Genomic DNA, 26,858 nt, shown 5'->3' on the forward strand with positions numbered 1-26,858 from the left:
CAAGACACTCGATATGGATGATATGGGAACCACACTGAAAAAAAGTGGAAGAAAGAAGAACTTCAGACTGGAGGCCAAATAGAGTAAATTTCAGACCTGTCTCTGGCCCTAAATTTAGTTGCCATTTGAGCAAGTTATGTAAACTTCTGCTTCAAGTTCTTCATGTGTAAAATATGAGATAGAAATGAAAGTTAGAAAAATGATATCAAAATATATGGCCTCAAAATTCCTAATTCCCTGAGTCCATTTTCACCTGAAGTGGATACTAAAGCTCATTAAGTGTATTTTGATGTCTACCCCTGAAATAAGGCAGAGATCAAAGTGAGGCCTTCCCAGGCAGTATTTATCAAAGCAGAACTCTGACTTCTCCTAAGGAATTGTTCTCAATAAGATATGCTCTCAGCCAGAAAAGGAACAGTCCCATTTGTCTTTTCCTTTAACTTCTTCATGGTCACTAGTTTGTAACACTTCACCCTCTGGAGAAATAACTGCCTGCTTCCTGTCAGTCTCATTAATACTGACTTCAGTGAACTCCTGGCTGATGCCCAGCTAGGGTGCTTTTCTTCAAATAGAGCCTGGCAATAATGATAGAGATAACTGATTGGACTAAGTTTAGATTTTTAACCGTGTGGCTTCACAGCAAGCCTGGAGGCCAGGTGCTAATAACAAATTCCTGTCTTGAAGAAGAGTGTGAAACCGGGAGAGTAAGATAACTGTCTATTCTTTATGTTAGTAACTCAGGTTTAAATTTCTAAAACATCATCATTAAGTTACACCTCGTATTTATTTTTTATAATCTTATTCATGTTTTACGTTGATTTTGCTGAGAAAAGTAATGACTGTTTCCTTTTTGAATGCTATTTGCCCAAGTTGATCTTCTAAAAATGCTGTAACTTTATAGTCACAATTTAGAGCAAATCTACAGGTAGTAGAGAAACACATATTGAGAAAAACTCATCATAGATGAACACTCAAGTGAATTCATTATTTTTCAATTTTCTTACAAATTACAATAGAGAATCATCTTTCTCTACTTTTGGAACATACATAATAAATGAAGTAGAATGGAAATTAAAGTATATAGTAATTATATACTTCTAGGCAGAAGTAGTAAAAACTGTGTGTATACAAGGAGATTTTTATTTAATTAGAAATCTTTATTTGGAAAATTGGCACATAAAATTATATGGAAGAAGTCATCATCCAGATTTGTTCATTTGCATTTAGTCAATTTACATAAAAGTTTTTAGAAAATTAAAGGCTAGATTGTATATAAAAGGTGCAGTATTTCAAAGGATCTCAAAGATAATACCTTATATCCATTTTCCACAAAAAGGCCAAACTATACCTTGTTTATTAAGATTTTTAACCCAAGGTAAGTTCCTAACAGAGAGACGAATGCTTAATTTAGCAAAAGTTATATTATTTTCAACCATTCCTTAAAATGCCAACACATTAAAAAGATCAACAATTTATACCAAACTGCTGGAAAAATATTTTTAATTTATGTTCATACTTTACAATTAATATGCATATGAAAGAAACTCGCTGTTACGAACTCAAGTAAATAAAGTCTAACATTTTAATAGAGTAAGAAAATGTTTTATTTCTATACTGTGAAATATTTCACTGGCCATCAAAAGCATGTCTGCTAGCTGTTTCTGCTTTATAAACTGAAATAGAACTTCTGTTTGCCAGATGACCTATTATTTAGCTGATTCATGGATGTGTTTTATGATTTAAAGGTCAATACTACCCATTAAACTTATTACATGAAGCAATATGCTTTTAATCAAAACTGCTTCTGTTTTTAACCTCATTACTTTTGTGTCATGAGGAAGAGGAAGACTTTACTATTTTAAAACCATAGAGACCATATCTAAAACTGAGTGACGGTTATCAGAAATGGGAAGAACCAAGAGCGATACTACTTTATTTCTTAGAAAACTATCGAGAGAAATTGTTTTACCAGTATAGCGTAACATTGCTGAGTTTGTCATTTTTCTTTTTCAAAGGAAAGTGTACAGATCATATTGATGAGTTCTTCATTGGTCAAGAGGCGTTATTTTCCTTCTTTGCCCATTTACCACCTTCTCTTTATAGAGAGGGACAAGGATCTCCAGATTTTTACGGGAAGTAGGATTCTTATTGAAGGACTGTTTGGTCCTGGTTCTTAGACATTTGTTTCCCCTGATTGAATGTCTTCTTTCTCTCCTTTCTTCAACTTCTCTAGCACCTCTATTCCTTACACCTTAGTCAAATTTGCCCTTTGCTCTCTTTCTTCCTGATGCCCTAATACCAATCCCATGTAGTCCTTGGGAGAGTTAAACGATAAAACAAAACAAAACTGGATTGGCAAGCCTGTGTCTAGATCATCTTTAGATTTTGGCTGCTTTAAATCGATATTTCTGCTCTAGGGAGCAGAGGGGAGGTAGACTTAGATCTTCTGTTACCTTTGTAGACTCACACATGTTTCGCTTATTGATATGATAATGTTTTTTGGGCCAAAGAGAAGGGTACTCTTTCTTCTGACTGAACACAGCCCAGAACTGTGGTGCAAGGTTTTCTAAGCAAAGAATTGAGTTGGTGTACCCAGTAGTTTTACACTTTGTATTTAAGTTGGCCTTTTAGATACTAAAGAAATATGTAGACAATTTTTGAAATACTAATTTAAAACATAATTGTTGTCATTTCAGAAAGATGTTAACATTGTGCTTTCCTACAACTCAAATATATGAATTGATATTCACATTTTCTTCCTTTCTCTTAAATGTATGAATGTTTAATATAATGTGATAATTCATGGTGCACCAAAGCAATTAACTTCTGTTTTTTTGTATTAGAATTTTATATTTTATAAATTGAAAATAGTAATGGTTTCATTTCTCAATGACATCTTATATTAGAGGACAGGTTTATTCCTCATACCTTATTATGCTTTTACAACAGATTAGGATTAACACAGACCACAGGTTGTGTAAAGCTTTAAAATAGCAATACTCTATCGTGGAAAACCAACACATTTTAAAAGTTGTTTAACAAAAAGTTGCATCAGTTTCCATATTTGCTAGTTAGGTTGAGTTATACATTCGCAACATTTTGCATGCCTTTAGTTTCTTTTCTCTTTTGGATTTGGGAAGTTTGGGGCTTGAAGAAATACCTAATTTTCATCAGATTAGTAAACATTTTGTTTCATGAGTTCAAATTTAATTATTATTTTAGCTGTTTAGTCTTCAAATTGAATTTCAATTTCTTTATACTTTTTATTTTTATACATTTCTCTTGAAAAACATTCATGAATAAAAATCAAATAAGGCACATTAAACATATTAATTATTTCCAATAACTTATGTTTATAAGAACCCTGGGACTATTTTTAAAAAGCAGGGCAAAGATAGAACATAGACAAAGAGGTTCTACTGGAAGGTTCTGAAAAAAGACTAGTGACCCGTATCTGAAAAAGACTTAGGACACACTTCTGTGTCCTTCTCTAGGAGAACATCCTATAATTTAAAGAAAAACAAAACTTTAGAATTATTTAAATTTTACTTTTCCCCTTTGAAATTATTAAAGGTAAAAACTAAGATTTAGAATTATAATTAAAGGGGTGCCTGACTGGCTCAGTTGGTTAAGCGTCTGACTCTGGCTCAGGTCATGATCTCACCATTCATAAGTTGGGGCTCTGAGTTGGGCTTTGTGCTGACAGCTCAGAGCTTGGAGTCTTCTTCGCATTCTGTGTCTCCCTCTCTCTCTGCCCCTCCCCTGCTTGTGCTTGCCTTCTCTCTCTCTCTCTCTCTCTCTCTCTCTCTCTCAAAAATAAATAAAAACATTATTTTTTATTATAATTAAATATTTTCAGTGATTTTCAGAGTTCTGGGGTTTTTCCTTAACAAGCTGAGTCTATTGTGTTAAAAACATATAAAGTGAAAATTTAGGTTTCTACGTGTATGTGTGTGTGTATGTGTGTAAATGAAATATGTAAGTCCTACAAGCCAATGAATTATTCTTTCTCATAAATATATTTGTTGAATATGTTTTGAAATATGTCTGGGTTGTATTCATACATGCATATAACTAGCACAAATCTGTATTTACATTTGTAATCATAAGTGACTTTATTGCAAACTGTCTCTTGTTAAAAAACAAAATTCAGTGGAGTAAACTTAAAGATTTCGTTGGCTTTATTCAACAATTTGTAAATCAGGAAGCATCACATCTAGCAAATAGGAAGGAGCTCTGAGATGCTGTACAAAATGGAAGATTTTTAAAGGCAGAGAGGAGATGAGACAAATGAGTCATAAATAAAAGAATGATTTATTTCAGGCAAGGTCACCTTCCTTTGGGGGAAGGGTGAGGGTCTATCAGGCAGATCACCTCACTAGTGCTGACCAGGTAATTCTGGATTGACTGGTTAAAGGTCACATTCCTGGGAGAAGCTGAAACTGCAATTAGGTTAGATATTAAATTTTGGCTTGCTGACATGGGGCTTAGCACAAATAACACCATTTTGGCCCTGTTGTCCTTTTAAATGCAGCTATTTATATATATATATAGTATATAGAATCAACATGTGTGGTTATCAGAGTACATTAATTTCTTAGTGTATTGTTTAAAAATATAGGTCAGAGAAAGTTAATTACCCTGACAGTAAAAGCTAAAATGGATTAAATTTGAATAAAATAATTTCTGGAAGAATTAGACTTTGATGACCTTTGAAAATCACCACTGTCATTGTTACATTTTGACCAATGAATTTTATAATCTGTATTATCATCATAATTTCTCTTTGGACCTTTTTTCTTTTAACAGGTTTCCATCCAATTATTCAGAGCATTTCGGTCAATAATCTCACATACAATAATGAAATATCTATGCCATTGTTTATTGCCTGGATTGTATTAAAATCAAATCTACGTAGCTAAAACAGAATTGAAATATAAATAATAATTTAGAGATTTTAAGAAATACAATTTGTTACCATACCTATATTACACAAATATTCCTTCTAAATATCTGATGTTAAGAATCAGTTAATACATCATTGATGAGTTTCAGTAACCATTAATGGTCATCGATGAAGTTGAAAATTTGGATTTTCATTAATGCATCACCAACAACTTTCTAAAAATAACAAAAAGAAAGTTCTTCTATTGTTGAGAAAAATTTCATTCTAAATGCAGCATCCCTTGGGAAATTGTATTGTCTTTTCCCTTTCATTTCATAATTGCATTTTGAAGATGCTTTCTCTTCTGGCCAGGAGTGAACAAAATATTCTGTAATTACCCTTATGTTATAAACTACAACAAAATGACAATAAAAAAAAATGATGGTCCATGAGAAAAGAGAAACAAATGAGGTGAAATATAGTATTTCCAAGGGTTTTTGCATAGACCTAATTCCAAGATTGTGGCTCCCATAAGAGAGCCCAAGAATCTTTCTTGTTCAATTGAAGAGAGAGGTAATGAAGTGTGGGTCATCAAAATGACTAGAAAATTCCAAAGTATAGTATATAAAAGAAGGAATTTGCATGTATAAAGCACTTAAGAAACTGCAAAAAGTGTCTTCTTTACTCTTGATTGAAAACCAATCTACTCATTCATAGGGTGAGAACACATGAGATTAGGAAAGAACAGGATCCAAGGAAAGAACAATTACCAAAAAGTTATAAGTTAAATAATTCCCAGAGCTCATATATTTCAAGTAATCAGTTGAGTTCCACCTATCAAAAATGGAGAATTCTCACTGAATACATGGGGCATTCAGTGTAGACCTCAGAAGGGTTTTTATTACTAATGAGGCTAAATGAGTCTTGGAATGAAGGCTGTCACAATATGAGCAAACTAATGCCACGAATATAACTACCTTCCAGAAAATATCAACCACTTTTTAAATGAGTAACACAAAATTCAACACTTTTACATGTAAATAAGCAGTGTCCAGAATCCCTTATAAAGAAGCAGGTGAATATCACCCATAATCAGGAATGTGGCATACAAATGAAAAATAAGATGAAATTAACAGAAAAAGACATTAAAAGAGCAATTCTAAGAATATACCATTTACTCATGAATGAACATGATGAGGAGAGAAAATAAAAAAGATCCAAATGGAACTTCTAGAGATGAAAAATATAATATATGAAAACATTCATTTGAAGGGCCCTAAAAAAAGACAGAAGCCACACAGAAGAGAAAATGAGTGAATTTAAAAGTATAGCAAAAGACTTTCCAAAAGAATGTGTGTGCAACAAATATAAAGTCTGTCAATAACATGTAGTGCCGTATCACATGATGTAACATACACACAAACAGTTTCAGATGGAGAGGTGGAATAGCAAAAAAAAAAAAAAAAAAAACAGAAAACAAAAAAGCATATTTGAATAAATAACTGCTGGAGATTTTCCAAATTTGTTGAAATCAGTAAGCCTAGAGAATCAGAAACTAAGCTCCAAGTATCATAAACTTCAAACCACAGCAAAGCATTTGAAGCTGGTAGAAACCAGTTCTTAAGAGAAAATCTGAAAAGCATTAAATAATAAAAGACAAATTATATAAGGAGGGGAAAATAATAAGAATGAGAATCGGCTTTTTGTCAGACATAATTAAGTAGAAGACAATGTAGCAATACATTAAAGAATTGAAGTGGGGTGGGGAGAAACTGCTGAATTAGAATACTATACCTTTTGAAATGTGTTTTCACAACACAGGTAAAGTAACTTTTTAGAGAAACACTGTGAGCAGATCTTCACTACCAGAAACATTATAGCAAGTTCTGCAGGCCTAGGAAAATAGTATCAGATAGAAAAGTGGATCTACATAAATAATCAAGAGAACCAAAAAATGGTAAATATATCCAAATGCTCAAAAGCAATAACATTCACCATTACCTTCATTTTCTCATCTTCTATTCAGTCCTCAATATGCAGAATTCTGGTACCCATTCTTACATCTCCACATCCTGGATGACATCTTCTAAAAGCCAAATCCAAAATCACCGTCAGGGTTACTTACATGTTCTTTCTGCTTTGTACAGTGCTCATGGCTCAATTCTTTCTTGTGGAAATTCATATTGGATTTTCATGAGTGAACCGTTCCTGATTCTCCTGCTCTCATATGTTTTAAGTTTTCTCTGTCTTAGGGTACCTGGCTCTCTCAGGCAAAAGAGCATGTGACTCTTGATCTCGGGGTTGTGAGTTCAAACCCCACCTTGGGTTTAGAAATTCCAAAAATAAATAAATAAACTTAAAAAAAGTTTTCTCTGTATTATCTCCCTCTTAATATCCCATAAGAATGATGTTCATCAGTATTTTCAACTTACTATATTTTTGCTTTACATAGGCACTTTCCACTAACAAAATATATACTAATATAGTTGTTAACCACTTATGTGTTGATTCCCTCCAATTATTTATCTTGCATTTAGAGAATGGTACTAACATATAGATTCATATGTTTGTCAAACAAACTTTATTTATCACCACCAAGTCTCAATCTCAAAACATCTAGAATGAACACACAATCTTCAATGGCAAAATGTGTATTTTAGCTTTATATTCATTATATTGTTTAATAGTATTTTCATTCATCTACTTGGCTAGCCAAAAAATTAAGTATCTTCCTTCCAGCTTCTCATCACTGTTTAAACAAAAATATATTGAACACCTTCTACATATCAAACATATCACTGTGTACTAGAAATATAAAAATAAAAGATAATGTCTGTCCTGATGGAGGTGAGGCATTTGAGAAACAATGTCACAACAATGTGAAAAAAGGCCAGGAAAATGAACTAAGGAAATATTCAAACCTCACTGGAGTGATCATGTCCATTGAGCCTCATAGATGAAGTACTATCATTACCTGTCATTGAAAGTTGAATGGAGTTTATGAAAATGAAAACAAACAAACAAAAACAAAACAAAACAAAACAGCAACAAAAAAACACAAGGATATCTAGGCAGAGGAAACAGGGTATGTAAAGCCAGAAAGTCTTGATATAGAAAAAGAATATAATCATATGGCTGTAAGAGGAATTAATGTTGAATCTATGGCAGAATTTGAAGCAGCTTATGCATTTTATTAAGGGCATATCGACTTGGATATTAAGGACATATCTATATCTAAACAGATATATATTATAAAAAGAGACTGAAAATTAGAGAATTCACTTCATGATCTTTAAGAAAGGGAATGACAAAGTCTTACTTGTGTTTTAGAAACATTAACACAGATGTATAAAGAATTATGTTGATGAAGAATTATTGGTGCAGAAATGAAACAGACTTCTCTCCCTTTCTTTTAAATTTTTCCCTGTGGTGATTTGACCTCTTTGACTTTGCCACCCACTGCACTCCAAAGGGAGGATAATATGCTAATATAATCGTTCCAATCCAATTCCCATTTTGTTGGCTGATTTATGCAGAGTAGTGAATTAAATTTACAGCTCAAGTGAATTTAATATGTCTAGCGATTAACATGGGAGGAAACAACTAAACAAAACAAAAACACCTTGTGGGGAAATCACAACTCTTATGAGATTTGGATATTGGTTTTTAAGTCACACTTAATAGCAACAAGTATTATGGGCTGAAATGTGACAGGTGGTATTGTTGGCTTGGACCTTTAATTGTTATACACAGGGAAGTGATTTATTTCGTTCATAAAAGACTAGTACAGGTCCTTAAGCTACAGGCCCCCCTAGTAGGGCTTTGGCAACAGAGAAAATGACTTATATATTTGTTCATTTTAATCTCTATTATATTAGAAGCTTGAATGATCCATTTTATTTTTTTTTTAATTTTTTTTTTCAACGTTTATTTATTTTTGGGACAGAGAGAGACAGAGCATGAACGGGGGAGGGGCAGAGAGAGAGGGAGACACAGAATCGGAAACAGGCTCCAGGCTCCGAGCCATCAGCCCAGAGCCCGACGCGGGGCTCGAACTCACGGACCGCGAGATCGTGACCTGGCTGAAGTCCGACGCTTAACCGACTGTGCCACCCAGGCGCCCCCGAATGATCCATTTTAAAATCAGCAAGGAAATGGGGGCGCCTGGGTGGCTCAGTTGGTTAAACATTCAACTCTTGATTTCAGCTCACCTCATGATCTCACGGTTCGTGAGTTTGAGCCCCACATCGGGTTCTGTGTTGACAGTGTAGACTCTGCTTCGGATTTTCTCTCTCCCTGCCCCTCCCTTGCTCTCTCTATCACTCTCCCTCTCTCTCAAATTAAATGAATAAACTTTTTAAAAAAGAGAGAAAGGAATAAGGAAAAAAGTTCAATTCATGTAGATTATGAAAGTTGGGGCTAACAGTAGCAAATGGGTTTCTTCTTCCTCCCTCCTTCTGCAACAGAATTCTGTTCCTGTTACCCAAAGCACTCATTTCATGTGTACTCTGTACTCAGCCCCTCTCTCCTTATGGACTTTGGTCCTTCCATTAGTTTCTCTTCTGCTCTCCTTCTTCCCTCTGCATTATTTTCGAACGCATACAAATACTGCTTAGCCTTTCTGTCTCACAGCACTCCTTTAGCTTATTTGGCTCGTTGGTTTTTGCCTTTTCTTCCAACTTGATTATAAATTCCACTAGGGCAAGGGCTAACACTATTTGTTCAACTCTGTATATCTAATACACAGATCAGTGCCAGAAGTCCAAAATGCATCCTGAAATTAGTGGGGAGTCATTAACACAGATTTAAGCAAGGGAAATGACATGATCAAATTTTCATTATGTATTGTTCAGGGGTCTGTTGGAAAGATGAAGAGGAGAGAACATAGCTGTAAGGACACTGATCTATTACTTGGCAGCTCCATGGACTCCTGCTTCATTAATTTCATCCTCTATGTGATCATTCCCATAAGCATGAAAACCTGCTACCACACTTACAAAAGTTCTCAATGACTTCATATTCCTTCCAGCAACAGCCCTGTTTGCACGCTCCTATAAAACAAAAACAAAAACTCTTGAAACATTAAAGGCATCCTCTTGTATATTTCTCTTCCCATTCTCACCAATTCACACCTCATTCTTTCAAGTTTGTAAAAATTCCCAAAAATTTGATGGGCTCTTTTCAAGTACCATTTGATGAAAAATTTTCCAAACATCATCAACATCCCATGGAGCTAGAAACTTGATGAGAACATGTGGTTTTACCTCGACTTTGGTGTGAGGATGCCAGATAGACTACAATTAACTTATGAATTTATGGACAAAAAAAATAATAATAAACTAATAGTGAATGAATTTAGGACTCTCTATATATCTCTGTGTGGGGGTGGTGGTAAAATGTACATATATTTAATAAAAGAGCTAACAAGCCCTTATATGTTAGTTTTGCTTGATTGTGTTGTGCGTATTATACAGTCTTTTGATTAGATATTTATAAAAATGTTATTCTTTTCAGATCGAGAATCTATAGCACAGAGAGTAATAACTTGTACGGGGTTATGATACTATACAATAGTAAATGAGAATTTTGACCTAGGTTGTCTGACTTCAGTGTAACAGCGTATTATAGTGTCTCCACTGAGTGAAATACAAATGAGGACAATTTTTGTCAAAAGGAGTATTCCACATTATTTTATTTTGACCCTTTAGCAATTTTCATTTCAGAAAAATATTCAGGGCAAGATCCAAGCTTTACTTCATGACATAAAAATCAAGCTTATTAATATTAATGATACCAAACATTTTTGAATGTTTCCAAATTGTTTACAAATGAAAGCTTTTTGTAAAATTTTTAAAATGTAAATTACTCTTAGCTTCCTTAAAACATTATTATCAGGGGCGCCTGGGTGGCTCAGTCGGTTAAGCGTCTGACTTCAGCTCAGGTCATGATCTCACACTCTGTGAGTTCGAGTCCCGCGTCGGGCTCTGTGCTGACAGCTCAGAGCCTGGAGCCTGCTTCAGATTCTGTGTCTCCCTCTCTCTCTGCCCCTCCCCTGCTCATGCTCTGTCTCTGTCTCAAAAATGAATAAAAAACATTAAAAAATTAAAAAAAAAATAAAACATTATTATCATTTCAACTAAAATTTATTTCAGTAACCTTTTGGCTATAGCAATATAGAGCAAACACCTTCAAATGTATCGCACTACATTAGGTTAGAATGTAATTATAAACCACTTTAAGGTTGGCGTTAATGATGAAACACAATAGTATCGCACTACATTAGGTTAGAATGTAATTATAAACCACTTTAAGGTTGGTGTTAATGATGAAACACAATAGTAAAGGTACAAGAGTTTTTCTATTGTATTTAATATTCTGAGCCAATACTAGGACTATATTTGAGGACTTTTGCCTCTTCTTTCACCATATTCTTAATTTTCTTTGACTTAATAACTTATAAGTCATGAGATCATCAGTAAGGTAAACTCTGTAAATGTGAAAAAAATTATTAAACACTTTATTGGAAATACTCTTAAAATGGTAATGTCATTACCCAAAAGTTAAAAAAAAACTTACTTAGTCTCTTTGACTACAGACTAGTTTGTTTTTTTTTTAAATGTTTATTTATTTTTGAAGGAGAGAGAGACAGAGACAGAGGGTGAGCAAGGGACGGGCAGAGAGAGGGGGAGACACAGAATCAGAAGCAGGCTCCAGGCTCTGAGCTGTCAGCACAGAGCCCGATGTGGGGCTTGAACTCACAAGCTATGAGATGATGACCTAAGCTGATGTCGGACGCTCAACCAACTGAGCCACTCAGGTGCCACCCTACAGAATAGTTTTTTTTTTTTTATATAGTATCTTTAAAAAAATTTGTTTTTTGTTTTGTTTATTTATTTTGAGAGAGAGAGAGAGACAGAGCACGAGCAGGGGAGGGGCAGAGAGAGAGGGAGACACAGAATCTGAAGCAGGCTCTGGGCCCTGAGCTGTCAGCACAGAGCCCAACTCAGGGCTCGAACTCACAAGAGTGAGATCGTGACCTAACCAAAGTTGGACTCTTAACCAACTGAGCCACCCAGGTGCCCCCAGAATAGTTTTTAATGTTACTTCCACTTGACCGCAGTCTTCCTGCCTGGGCTCACTTTGTACCATTCTTTCCACCTAGAGGTGTAAGCGACCTAGATGGTGTCTGTGAACTTTTTCATAAAGTTGTGTTTTCCAGAATTACTTTCCCTCTCCATCCTTGCTTTCTGGGCCAGGTTGTGCAGATTTTTCTCCTTCCACGCCCTAGGAAAGTACAGGTACACAGAAACATTGGGGGAAAAAGTTATCTTTACTCAAATCTTAAATTTCCGGGAATTAAGACTTTAAATCAGTCTTCAATGGTAGGATTGTTCCAGCTGTCTTTTGAGTTTCCAGTAATATTTGCATTAATATTTGCATTCTGATACAAGCATTTATGAGTCATGAAAGTCCAAAGATTTACTTCAAATGTGTCTGAATTCTGCATGCCCACCGAAGCTTCTTCGCGGTCTGCTAATGTGTGTGAATTTTGGAGGTTCTGTTCAGGGCTTCTCAAAATTGAATATACATAAAAACCAAATGGGAATTTTAGTAAAATATAAATCCTGAGTTGGTAATTGGGGTGGCAGTTAATAATATTCATTTCTACCAAGTTTTTATAAAGCTGTTGGTCTGTGGGCTACACTTTGAATAGCAATATTGTTGAGTACTGCAATAACCCATGTATTACACTCAATCCTTTCTTTTATTTCTATAAGCCTGTGTATCCATAAGTAGTATGTACACAATCTATGAATGTAGTAGACTTTTTAAACTTCCTAGGAAAGACTAAGAAGTGTTTTAAATTCAAATACTATAAACTATTTCAACTAAAATACCAGGGCTCATTACCTTTAAAGTGTCCTTTGCCCAATCCACTAAATGAGGAGATTGACTAGTTTTTTTACCCTATGTAATGCCAGCCTTTCTTCATTTAGTTGGTTCTTCCCCATACCTCCCTTCTTTTCTCCACTTAACTTGCACTTTGTCATTGTCTGACATTACCTTTACAAGGATTCACCCAATCCAAGAGTATTCATCAAGGCACTCTCCTAAAGAAAATGGTTTCTCCTATAAGGGAAATTCTGATACCAGTTATCAAGAAAATAATTGTTACCTCATTATACAATATACATAACATAAAAGCATAGACTTCAAAGGTCTATACGTTACTGAATGCATTGAAGACTCCTCAAAGATTGTTAAATATATATATATATATATTTATATTTATATGTCATATATATATATATAAAACTAAATCTAGTCATTCAAATCATTTCAAAGAAATAAGTATTTTTCTATGAAAAAACAAATGTACTTTCAAGTTTGCATGCAAATATCTAAATAAAAGTTATTTAGTTTTTATTGAAATATTATTGGCTACATATATCTGGAAAAATAAAGAGCCATGTCTTATGAGGAATAAGATATGAGAAACAAAGTACTTTCTTATGAGAAACAAAGTACTGTTTTAAAAAGTTATCCTCATCTATTACATTCACACAAGGTAAGAGTTTCAAGGACATTAGAATTATGACTTCCATGAATGTGCAGGAAGTTTCTCCACAGTCAGGTTTTTCCTAAAGTAATAAAAATAATCTATTGATTTCTATGAAAAATCATCTGATATAGAAAGAATGACAAATCTTCCTCCATGCTACTATTCCCAGTATTCTTTGGCTCTTTGTCCTTTCTCTCACTGAAGAGTAGCAGTTCTCTTGTGCGCTCTCTGTCTGCTTTCTGCTAAGAATAGAAGGATCTTCCATCATATCTTCCAGCTTTATGACAGTCTGAGCACCTTCTGTTACACCCACAGTTTTACCACACATTCTCTTATCGACTTAAGGGAAGCACATAGACAAACTTCACAAGCAGAGTAACATTTATCCTTTAAATTCTTCACTTGTTGAAAAATTATTCACTTATGCTATAAATATCTTTCTAGAGAAAGAAAAATAAGTTGAAATTGGAAGCTAATTCTCAGAAGAAGGGGTTATTCAAACATCAATGACCTGATATTTTGACTAAGAATAATCTCCTGCTATAAGAGAAAGACAGCAAAGAGTGATACATTAGCAATATTAAAAGAGGTTAGTATTACTTCTACAACTCAGAATTTGAATGATAATGTTCTCAAAGTACACATCAAATATTTCTTTATTTACTCTTAGAAGGTCTCTCAATTAAATAAATCTGAAGATATAAGGTGATAAAGTATATTCATCTGCTGACAGAAGAATTATTTTCGTATATACTTTTTTTGTTCTGATATTTTTTGTGGTCTAGTACTTTCAGCTTAGTAAAAACTATAAACACAAATTGAAAAATTGTGAAAGGAAATATATATAAGCATTTGAATGATGAACATCCCTAAATGTGAAATAGACTATGAGGACATTATATAGATGACTCTTACTACAAAGTATTTTATGAATTTAAAAGATATTCAGTTCATTATAAAAAGGTAAATAAATCAGAAATAATGATATGGTACATGAAGAGACATGGGAGAGGTCAGGACATTTTAAATTTGCCTAAAGAATTATGTGCTGGGACCTCTGGAAGAGTACAAGAGTGTCAGCAAAGATACTGCTATGGTACTGGCTGCTATATGCAAAGAAAATGAAAGTTGCTGTCTGTGTCCAAGAATGTGTGTGGTGGGGGGAGCTAGGATGGCAGAATAGTGGGAGGACCCACAGGCTTGTTTCATCCCTCATGCACACCTAGATACTATCAAATCATTCTGAATACCCCAAAAAATTGATCTGAAGACTGACAGAACAAAGTACACAACTAGAAGGAGAGAAGAGTCCACATCCACGAAGGTAGGAAGTGTAGAGACATAGATTGGAGGAGAAATGGATTGCAGGTGCCGCTGAGGGGAGTGGACCCTGGTCTCGGGAAAGGCGAGAAAGAGGACTGCGATCCTTGTGCGATCGCACAAGGCGAATACTTCCCTAAATGAAGCCTAAAACTAGAAAAAAGGGAAATAATAAAGATTAGAGCAAAAATTAATTATATAGAAACAAACAAACAAACAAACAAACCAAAACAGTAGAAAAGATGAATGAAACCAGGAATCCAGTTAAAATATAGGTAGAAGACATGAATAGACATTTTTCCAAAGAAGACACACAGATGGCTAACAAACACATGAAAAGATGCTCAAAATTACTCATAATTAGGAAAATACAAATCAAAACTACAATGAGATATCACCTACACCTGTCAGAATGGCTAAAATTAACAACACAGGAAACAATAGATGTTGATGAAGATGAAGAGAAAGGGGAACCTTCTTACACAATTGGTGGGAATACAAACTGGTACAGCCACTCTGGAAAATAGTGTGGAGGTTCCTCAAAGAGCTAAAAATAGAAGTACCCTATGATGTAGCATTGCAGTACTTGGTACACCCAAAGGATACAAAAACACTGATTCGAAGGGACACATGTAACCCCAGTGTTTATAGCAGCATTATCAACAATAGCCGAATTATGGAATAAGCCCTAAGGTCCATCGGCTGATGAATGGATAAAGAAGAGGTGCTAAACACACACACACACACACACACACACACACACACACACACACTGTAATGTTATTCAGCCATCAAAAAGAATGATATCGTGGCATTTGCAACCACATGGATGGAGCTAGACTGTATTATACTATGCTAAGTGAATAAGTCATTCAGAGAAAAACAAATACCATAGGACTGCACTCATATGTGGAATTTAAGGCACAAAAGAGAGGCAAAACATGAAATAGATTCTTAACTATAGAGAACAAACTTGAGGGTTGCAGGAGGAAAGGAGGGTGAGGGAATGGGTATTCAGAGGGCACTTGTCATGAGCGCTGGATGTTGTATGTAAGTGATGAGTCACTAAATTCTACACCGGAAACTAGTATTACACCATATGTTAACTAACTAGAATTTAAATAAATTTGAAGCTACAAAAAAAAAGAATATGTATGTGCACACACATGTTTGTATGTTATGATTTTTAGAAAAAATTAGGTTATATTGGAAAAATGTATGAAAAATAGGATATTGGACATATGCACTTCTTTTATTAGGAATAAGGAATTTTATAAGGAATAAGATTGTAAAATTTGCCAGTAACTGTATTCTATAATTAAATCAATATTGTTATTTATCCACGTAAATTTCTTTGTGCACATTTTTTGCTGTTCCTTAAAATGTAATCATAAGTATACTATATTTAGGTACAATCAATATTTTCTTATGTTAATGAGACAATTCTATATTCTATGTCTTTAATTAACACCATATCAAGTATATTTTTCTACTTTGCAATCTTTGTTCTCACTAACCTCTACAACACCCATCTTCTTTCTTCCTCATTACCATATTTTCCTTGCTCATACTATTGTGTGTTATAAACATAATTAATATAACAATCATATATCTCAATGGTAGCAAACAACACAGATTTGCTTACGGCTTGCTTTTCTACTCATGAATATATTGTAAAAGCAGAACTACTAGCAGTAAAAATTAAATAATTTGATCCTTTGTACAGTGGCTTAGTATTCCATGGTAAAGATGTTCTGTAATTATTTCAGTCTTTCCACTGTTGATTAGCATTTAGATAAATTTGAGATTTATTTTTCCATCACAAAAGTACTGCAATAAATTTTCTCATAGCATGCCTTGAGTATAAACATGTGTATATGCTGTGTGTGTGTATGTGTGTGTGTGTGTGTGTGATTCCAGTGGTGAAATGGGTCAAAGTGTACACATTATATATTTCTCTACAAATACTGAGAAACGCAGTCCAGCACATATGTTGAAATTCACATTTTTCTGTCAATCACTGAGAGTAGACTTTGCCTACATTCATGCTAGCATTTAAAATTTTCACCCATTGAATTATGCGAATGTGAGAGTTAAGTAGTTATGGCTCAGTAGTTAGAGCTTGTTACTTTATTTGCATTTTCCTGAACACTAACAAAATTGAGTTTTCATATCCTCTGGAAATTTAAATTTCTACTTCTATGTATTGTCTATTAAAACTGTGCCATGTTTCATTTAAATACTCATCATTTGTAATAAAATTCAGGAGAGTTTCGTATGTTTTAGGAACTACCTATTACATTATCATTTGATTTGCATTTATTTTATAGAACATTGCTTTTCTCTTGCTTTTAGTGTATTTTTGAATAAAATGTTAATTTTTTGTATTACCAATATTGTCATTACTTTGTAACTTTTGTACTTTATAATTTCTTTAATATGTCCTCATGTTTCCCAAATAAACTGAAACATTTACTCTTTTTAATAAACATTTCAGCATTTATTCCTTCTGAATTTTTCTTTATAAACTATTGTTAGAGCTTACGTTTTTTTCTTTTTTAGATTGATAACTATTTGTGCCAACACCATTTATTAAGTGCACATTTTATTATACTATAAGGTCCAATACCAAGAATGAATTGTATTTCTTACAATTTAAGTTCCTGTGCTCCAAATTCAATATTGTACTGTTTTGTATACAAAAATTTTTTTAAGTTTTTTATATGATAAAGCAAAATCTTCCTGACCAAACTTGTTTTATATATATTTATCAATCTCATCAATGAGAACCCTCAACTCTGAACTTGAGCCTAGTTGTTGGATGGAAAAATTGGGTGTGTTTCGTGATGATTGGTCTAATGTACATTGCAAGTAGAAAGAAGATTTTCTCTTCCTTCTAGTCATAATGGACTTATTACTTTCTAGCCTTTTAAATTAGATGTAGCCATGTGACTCACTTTAGCCAGATTACTGTGAATGGAATGGGCTTATGTGTGCTTTAAGAGAAAGAGCACTGAGGAACTGGCACATGATTCACCATATTCTCTTTCTTTGACTGAGAGGTCACTAAGGTCTTCTGTTGCAATGATGGTTTCATTGGACGGAGTAGTTTGTTACCTACGTCATGACTAAATATGACAAATACTGCTCTTCTACTAACAAAAGCTTTATCATTGCATTGGACATGTATTATGAACATGAAATAAATCTTAGAATTTTATTCTAAATTTTTATTATTTGTTTTCAGAGTACTTACAGTTTCACAGAAAAATTGAGCAGAAGGTACCGAGATTTTCTGTATACTGCTTACCCTCATACATTCAAAGCCTCCCCTTTGGTCAATATCCGTCATAGAGGGGTACATTTGCTAGAATTGAAAAACTGACACGGACACATCATTATCATCCAAAGTCCATAGTTTATATTAAGGTTCACTTGGTGTTTTATATTCTATGACTTTGGACAAATTTTAATGATATATATCTACAATTATTCACTGCCTTAAAAATCCCTTTTGGTTGGCCTTCTTATACTTGCATTTATAATTGAAATGATATAAACTTAAGATGAAAATTTATGAAAAACTAAATCAGTTTATGACTATAACTTGAAGAATTGTAAAATAGCTTTGATACATGAAAAAAAATATTATTATCCAATGAATCACAGATAGTGATGTCCCTTCAAATGTCAATTTGAAGAAGCAAGAGTTGGGAAGGGTAGAGCACACTGTCTACATTTTAATGATTGCATGCCAAAAATATTTTCAAGAAACATAAAGGAATAATGGTTTTATGCTTAATTTCATTTTTAATTTGGTTTCTATTGCTATATAGTAAACTGCAAAATATTAGTGGATCGACTCAGTGTATTTTAATGTATATTCATTCTGAAGTACTTTCCATTAAGCTCAAACTGCAAAATATAAATTTTGGAAATCTTCAGATTTTAAGAATCAATAATGGACATTTGTGTAAGTTATATTATATGAGACATGAAATGAAAAATTGAGCTCATATCATGAAAATAAAGAGTTGCTCTCATCTGTTTTTACTATATTCTCCTTCTAATTTTAATTTTGTAAAGTTCAATCTCAACATAACAAAGTAAGTTATATCTGTGCCACGCCAAAATATTTGAGTATGGCACCATGAAAAATCAACTGATATTGTGTAACACTAGATCAGGATGGCTTTAGTAGCTGATTATCAGTCTAATTAATATTCTAATACTTAGAATCTGAAAAGCTTAGAAAATTTTTCTCTGGATATTGATTGATGCAAATGAAGACATTTATAATGCTACAATAACCATTCCACCTGCTAGTGAAATTTTTAAATATTAATTGCATCTCCAGTTTAACATATCATTTGATTGGCATGGCATGTATTACTTGCTGTTGAGCTCCTACAAGAATATTATTTTTATGCATCTTTGGCTTTTATTAAAAAGAGTTGGCCCAATTACCTACTTCCAAGTTTTAAGATCATTATGACATGTATTCATTCATGTTAAATAAATCTTGTAGAATCCTATAACTTTAGTACCCAAGATATGTCCAATACCAGTCCTGTGACAAAAGGTCAACCAGTTACCACTATCCTATATATCAAAGAAGCAGGACAATTAGAAAAAGAAAATTCACTTGTTAGTATTGTCTGTTTAGTAGAGTGCAGTATTTTGCTCCTTTATGCATTTCAATAAAGTAGTAAGAAGTGGCTTTTAACATTCCAGTGTCACTAAGGTATTAGGCGCAGAGCAATGTGAGATGCTTCTTGTGGCGTTTTGACCTGTATATCCTGACGTTTGGGAAGCCACCTAAAGGGCTGGCTAGAACTAATTGTGATTTCTGAGTCAAGGATAAAAGATGCAATAGGAGCAAATTAAACTTCCAGAATATAGCAGGGCAAAGGTGATGAGATTTCCCATATGTTATGAAGACACTGCAAACATTAATTTTAATAGAGTGGGATTGAAAGCGCCTCACTCAAGAGGGTTACCTGTCATGGTGAGGTTTCTACACAAGCATAAGCCAAGGGGAAAGTGATAATATATCATCCAGAGAGTGTATCACATGTTCCAAGGATATACAGTCTCATAAGCCCTTTGGTGCCTGAAGCAACTGCACAAAGCAGAAAATTAGACAGCACCAAGGTCAGACTACCATAAAACCATTAATTAGGACTCTTTGATTGCTTCTCACATCTCCTTCCATATGTCAGTCTGGAGGAAACAAAGGCAGAAGAGAAAGAGCTAGAAGTGGGAAGAACAAGGACATTGAGTGTACATCATCTTTTTTCCCACTGAAGTTTTCCTAGTCTGGTTCAAGCCAAAGAGGGAATGTTGTAAACTGGGCAGGTGATGAAAAGTGTTTTATGTAGGTTAAACTAGCCACTTTAATAAAACAGACAGATCTCATAATTAAAAGTGAAAGCTGTGGAATTTACTCAAGATGTCATTCATGGGTGAGAAAGAGATAGAAAAACTATGTGTGCAAGCAAGAGGTGGCAGGAAAAAAAGTGGGTGATTCTGTATTTGCTCCCTAAGGGGTCCATCTCATTCAATAAGATTGTTACAAATAAATGCAGATTTACTCTTTTTTTTTTTTTAATTTGAAGGTGCAATGCATGGTAAACATGGGAAGACACTAAGATAATTATTGATTTTCTGGCATTTTGAAAATATATTAATGAGCATGCTTATTTCCTATCATGAAATAATGGAATGCAAGACTAGAGAAAGGAGCATTTTATAAAGAATTATACTTAAAAAATCAGAACATATTTATTTTAAGAATTAGAATTAAAATAGCTATGTTATTATTCTTGAAGGTCTTTTTTGTCCTAGAAAATATAAATGGTTTATTGTAAAAAACAAATACAAAAATCATTTTTTGAGACTGGCCTTTTCCAAGTATAATAAACTTCCCAGTACAAAAATTTTTATGTTATATTTGTATTAGGAGAGAAATTTATGGGGAAAAAATATACAGGCCTATATTCCATTTGTAAAATTCTGGAAATAAGGAAGAGGAATGAAACATGAATTATTTGAGAACCGCAATAGGAGATGACACTAAAAAGCAAACAGAAAATAATATTTTGCTGAAAATTCTTATTTCTTTGTCTTTTAAAATATTAATTTCAGCCAGTTTGTTCCAAAATTGAGCTATAGACGTAATTAGAAACTAATGGATTGAACAAACTTGGGTTGATTAGACTCAGTGTAAGGAAATAATTTTCCAAGATGAAGATCAATAGCCTTTTCCAATATCAAAGTCATGAGGGATAAATCCTAAAAAATTAGGTGGAGGAGGCAGAATTTTCTTTATTCTTAAATCATTCTCTAAATTCTAGGACACCAAAAGAAAATCCTGATCTCTATGTGTTTTGTGTGCATGGAAGAAAACTCATGATAACAATGATCATATCCACCCCCCTCTGGCATTGGGAAGCAGCAAGATATTGAGAAAAAATAATCCAACAGTTTCAGTAATTATCATTGATCATAAATAATACAAATGTTAATATATACAACTAAAAATAATAATATATATTTAAGTAAAATATAATGCTAGGTTTGTAAATTTTCTTGCCATTCTTTCTCCTTAAACTTCAAATTGAAATGACAAATAAATGGAAAAGAAATTCAGGAAGACAATGAGGAATAACCCCAGAGTTAGGCATAATTTCTTGTAGGTAAAGAATTAGGTGCAGTGAAAGTTCTTATTTTCTCAAACATATTTTGCTTTAGGCAAACCTGAAAAACAGAATTTGTCATAGAAATAATCTGGTATCCAGATCTATGTGTTATTATTCTTCATAATTCTTCTAAATAAATAAATGTCACATAATGATATATAATTTATCTTTAGGACCAAAAAGGTAAGTTGAATAATGAGCAGCCCATAGGATATATGTTACATTTATTTAATAATTATAATTTAAATCTGTCTTGACATATTTGATAAATTACATAAATTAAAATGAGAAAGATTGTGTCAGTATTAACTCATCATTAAAAGCAAAAGAAGGTAAAATTTCCATTGTTCAAAACAAAATTTCACTAATCTTTTGCATAAGAGACAAGTCTCTCAAGATGGCTAGTTGAGAGCTGATGACTAGAAGGTATGATTGAGCTAAAATTAAGTAAACAAAACTGAAATTCCCTGCATAACCTAAGTACTTTATGTCCAGTAGTTATGTGAAGCTTATCATTGCTATTGTACTTAGAATAAGAACATTAGATTAAGAAATTTATTTAATCATTCTTGTAATAATAGTGAATAAAGCCTGATTTAGTTGAATAGTATTGTATCTGTTAAGTTTTCTGAAAATAAATTTCATTTTAAAAATTGGAGATTTTATTTATAAAATAAGACCAGCTTACCATACAAAAAAGAAGGAAAGAAAGACAGGAAAACATATAAGATGAACTTAGCAAACAGGAACAAAAAATGGAAAGCAAATATGAGTTGTTTGAGAAAAGCAAATTATGCAGCAATATGAATAATGTAATTCCATTACTATAAAAACACATAGACATAGAGACCATACATATGGTATATGTATGTATGTACATTATGCACTAACAAAAGATTGTTAGTGCATAGAGAAAGGGAGGTGTAGGGTACTAGGAAATTTTATTTTTGTGGCTTTATAATTTTTTATTGAAAACAGTAGATGATGTTCAAAATTAATATTTTTAAATTTTAATTTACTGTGGCAAGAACATAAGATTTACCCTTTTAACAGTTTTTCTTGAATTTTCACAAATATGGGGAAATTAAACAACACATTCTTGAACAACCAACGAGTCAAAGAAGAATCAAAAGGGAAATTGGAGGGACACGTAGGTAGCTTAGTCAGTTAATATAAGACTCTTGATACCAGTTCAGGTTGTGATCTTGTGGTTATGGGATGGATCCCCATATCAGCTCCATGCTGAGTGTGGAGTCTGCTTGGCGTTCTCTCTCTCCCTCTTTCTCTGCCTCTCCCCCATTTGTGCTTCTTCTCTCTCTCTCTCTTTCTTTCTCTCTCTCTCTCTCAAAATAAATAAACTTTAAAAAAGGGAAATTGTAAAAATATCTTGGCAGAAACAAAAATGAAAATTTAACATACCAAAGTTTTAAGATTAAAAAAAAACCCCAAGTATTAAGAGGGAAATTTATAGTGATGAATACCTGCATTTCAAAATAAAATAAGTTCTCAAATAAACAACTTAAAATTACACACTAAGGAACTGAAAAAAAGAACAAATTAAGACTATAGTTAACAGGAAGGAAAGGAAGGAAATAATAAAGATCAGAGCAGAAATAAATGAAATAGAGACTAAAAAAATAGAGAAGGCCAATGAAACTAAGAGCTGCTTGTTTGTTTAGATTAACAAAACGGACAAGCCTTTAGCCTAAGAAAAAAGAAGAGACATTCAAATAAAAAATTAGAAATAAAAGAAGAGCACAGAAATAGAGTATCATAAGAGACTAAGATAAATAATGTATGCCAACAAATTGGATAACCTACAAGACATGGATAAGTCCTAGAAACATATAATGTAATAAGATTGAATCACGAAGAAAAAGAAAGTTTAAACACATCTATTGTTAGTATGTATGTTGCGTGAATAATCAAAAACCTAAAAAGTAAAAGTCTAAGAACAGATAACTTCACCAGTGAATTCTACCAAACATTTAAAGAAAAACTAACACCAATCTTTCTCAAACTATTCCAAATAATTGAGGTGAAAAGAACACCTCCAAATTTATTTTAGGAGTCCAGTATTACCCTGATACCAAAGCCAGATAAAGACACCACAAGAAAAGAAAACTGCAGGCCAATATCCCTGATATTTAAGAAAATGGTAAGATGCAAAAATCCTCAACAAAATACTAGCAAATCACATTCAGCACAATATTAAAAATATCAACTACCCTAGCCAGGTGAGATTTATCTCTGGGATGTAAGAATGGTTCAAATTATGAAAATTAATCAAGGGCACCTGGGTGGCTCAGTTGGTTAGGTGTCCGACTTCGGCTCAGGTCATGATCTCATGGTTCATGAGATCAAGCCCTGTGTCTGGCTCTGTGCTGACAGCTCAGAGCCTGGAGCTTGCTTCAGATTCTGTTTCTCCCTCTATCTCTGCCTCTCCCCCGCTTATGCTTTGTCTCTCTCTCAAAAATAAATAAACATTAAAATATTTTTTAAAAAATCAAGGTTATAACTCACATTAACAAAATACAGAATAAATATCACACAATAGTGTCAACAGATGCATAAAAAGCATTTTACACAATTCAAAGACCTTTCATGATAAAAGAAAAAAAGAAGTTAACAAATTAGCGAATAGGAGGAAAGTATCTGAACATAGTAAAAGCCATATGTTAAATGCTACAGCTAACATCATACTAAGTGGTGAAAACTGAAAAAATTTCCTCAAAGATCAGACAAAGCAATTATATCCACTCTCATCACTTCTCATCACTTCATGGTACTGAGTATTCTAGCTAAACAAACAGAAGAAGGAAATTGTATCTTCATCTTAAACCACACACAAAAATCAACTCAAGCAGATAAAAAACTTAAATGTAAGACCTGACTTTGTAAAGCTTCTCGAAGAAAACATAGCATGAAAGCTTTTTGACATTGGTATTGGCTATGATTTTATGGCAGCAGCATAGGTAACAAATACAAAAATAGACAAGTAAGACTACATCAAACTATAATGCTTCCACACAATAAAAGAAAGAATCAACAGACTGGAGAGGAATGGGAGAAAGTATTTGCAAGCCATATTTCTTTAAGAGGCTATTTTTCAAAATATATAAGGAACTCCTGTAACTCCGTAGCAATAACAACAAACTAATAACCCAATTTTAAAAATGGACAAAAGACTTGACTAGATATTTCTCCAAAGAAGACACACAAATGGTCAATAGGTATATGAAATATGGTCAATGTCAGTAATCATTAGGGAAATACAAGTGAAAACTACAATGAGACACTTCTTTATACCTGTCAGATGGCTATGACCCCCCAAACCTCCGAAAAAACAGTGTTGGAAAGATTGTAGAAAAATTGGAACATTGGTGCACTGTTGGGAATACAAAATGTTGTGGCCACTATGTAAAACAGCATGGAGATTCCTCAGAAAATTAAAAGTACAACTAGCATATGATGTAACAATCACACTTCTGGATATTTATTTAGAGTTGAAATCAGGATCTTGTAGAAATATTAGCACTGCCATATTTATTGCAGCCCTATTCACAATAGACAAGATGTGGAAGCAACCTATCCACCATCAAATAAATGGATAAAAAAATGTGGTACATACTCAGACTTAAAAAGAAGGAAATTTTGCAATATGCAACAATATGAAATAAACCTCAAGGACATTATGCTAAATTAAATAAGCCAGTCAAACATTGTATAATTTCACTTGGTGGATTAGTGGTTATTAATGGGCTGGGTGGAGAAAGAAGTGGGGGGTTGCTAATCAATGGGCATAAAGTTTCAGTTAGGCAAGTTAAATAAGTTTAATAGATCCGTTGAACATTGTGTCTATGTTAACAAGCTGTATTGCATCCTTAAACCTTTCTTAAGAAAGTAGAACTCATGTTAAGTGTTCTTACAATAAAACAAAATTTAAAAACTTGAAATATTGGGATACCTGGCTGGCTCAGTTGATGGAACTTGTGAGTCTTTATCTCTGGGTTGTGGATTTGAGACCCATGTTGGGTGTAGAGATGAGTTAAAAATAAAACCTTTTAAAAAATGAAAGAGTAAAATTAACTGTTTGGAAATGGATATAAATATGAAAATTTATCAAGAAAGTTATTGGTGTCCCCAGCTTTGCCACTCTTTAGTACGTCTTCAAGAAAAAGCAGAAGAAAAAAAATCAAATAAAAATAAAGATAGTCAAGGAAACAAAAAAATAATAAGAAACTCTTTTTTTTGGTTCATACTCAGCCACCTAAAGGAAGAAACAAATTGAGGATCGTTTCAAATTCCTTGCAGCTCAAAGTATTTTTTTAAAAGAAATGTCAAAATTAACCACTATTTTCAAATGTATAGCTTGGATAAACTTAACTCAGTTCCTAAGTTCCACTAACCTGCAACTTCTTGTTTAATGTTGCTGTGCTTCTGTCATTCTACCTAAAAATAAAGATAATATGCCTCTTACAGAGTTGTACTAACGATAAAAAGAAAGTATTTGGTCCATATTTTAGAATTGCTTTAAGTCTTTCATTTCCTTCAATGATCTTTCATTTTTAGGACTTCAACAGATTCAGCAAGATTCATTTTTTATTGGTCAGCACCATAGAGATTTCCAAGTGGTATTTCACAGGAATTTTAAAAAATAATATCAGTATTCAGTGACAAATTTCCTGAATATTTTTATTTATAGTGTTAATTTTTATGAGTAAATTTAACATTGATATACTTTAATTATAAAAATATTATTTCTTGAAAATACTAGCAAAATAGTTATAAACTGAAATTGAAATAAGGATAGTGTGTTTGTGCATACCTACATTAGTAATATGATCTATTAAGATATTAGAATTCATAATTAAACCATCATTTTATGAGTCTTGCTATCTGATCATATTTGATAAAGTACTGATGATGCATGTATAGCTAGTTAATGCAGATAGATAGGAAGTAAAAAAGAATCCAACCTGTTTTCATAATGGACATATTACTCTTCATCAATGTCAAATTCTACTCTCTTCTCCAGTGAACTGATAATTACGTCATTATTTGCCTTTAAATTTGAAAGATAATCTATTTGGCTTATACATCTGGTAATTCATGCCACAGAAATAGGTGAGGTTGGGCTTTTAGATTTATCATCGTAGCCACAAGAGACATTACTGAGCAAATTTTGTTCAGTAAGGAGACTTGATGTTTGGCAGTACATTGTCATTCACAGGGAAGGTCATGGAGGATTAAAGCATCCTTGCTAATTATTCCTATTATGATTGATGTGGGAAGTTTTTTGTTTGTTAAAACTTGTCAAAAGAAATCCTACAATGGCCTCTCCTCATTTTACAATTTTATTGACACCAGGAAAATTTTGATACAGCAG

The 26,858-nt window shown here is 33.1% G+C and overlaps 1 long non-coding RNA gene across 3 annotated transcripts in view; it reads right to left on the reverse strand.

The window, feature by feature from the left end:
• Positions 1-26,858, reverse strand: part of LOC147584717 (uncharacterized) — a 218,358-nt gene that overhangs the window by 78,775 nt on the left and 112,725 nt on the right. For 2 of the 3 annotated variants that reach the window (XR_015252694.1, XR_015252699.1), the window contains exons 3-5: positions 12,950-13,015; positions 9,883-9,936; positions 6,887-6,971 (exon numbers count right to left, since the gene is read on the reverse strand). This is a non-coding gene — a long non-coding RNA (uncharacterized LOC147584717). Of the gene's footprint in view, positions 1-4,291; positions 4,443-6,886; positions 6,972-9,882; positions 9,937-12,949; positions 13,016-26,858 lie in introns of those variants that run through there. The other variant, XR_015252698.1, reaches the window with a different exon arrangement.

This window comes from Puma concolor, chromosome A1, assembly GCF_028749965.1.
Source record: "Puma concolor isolate L17-30 chromosome A1, mPumCon1.1.hap2, whole genome shotgun sequence".
NCBI classification, from domain to species: domain Eukaryota; kingdom Metazoa; phylum Chordata; class Mammalia; order Carnivora; family Felidae; genus Puma; species Puma concolor.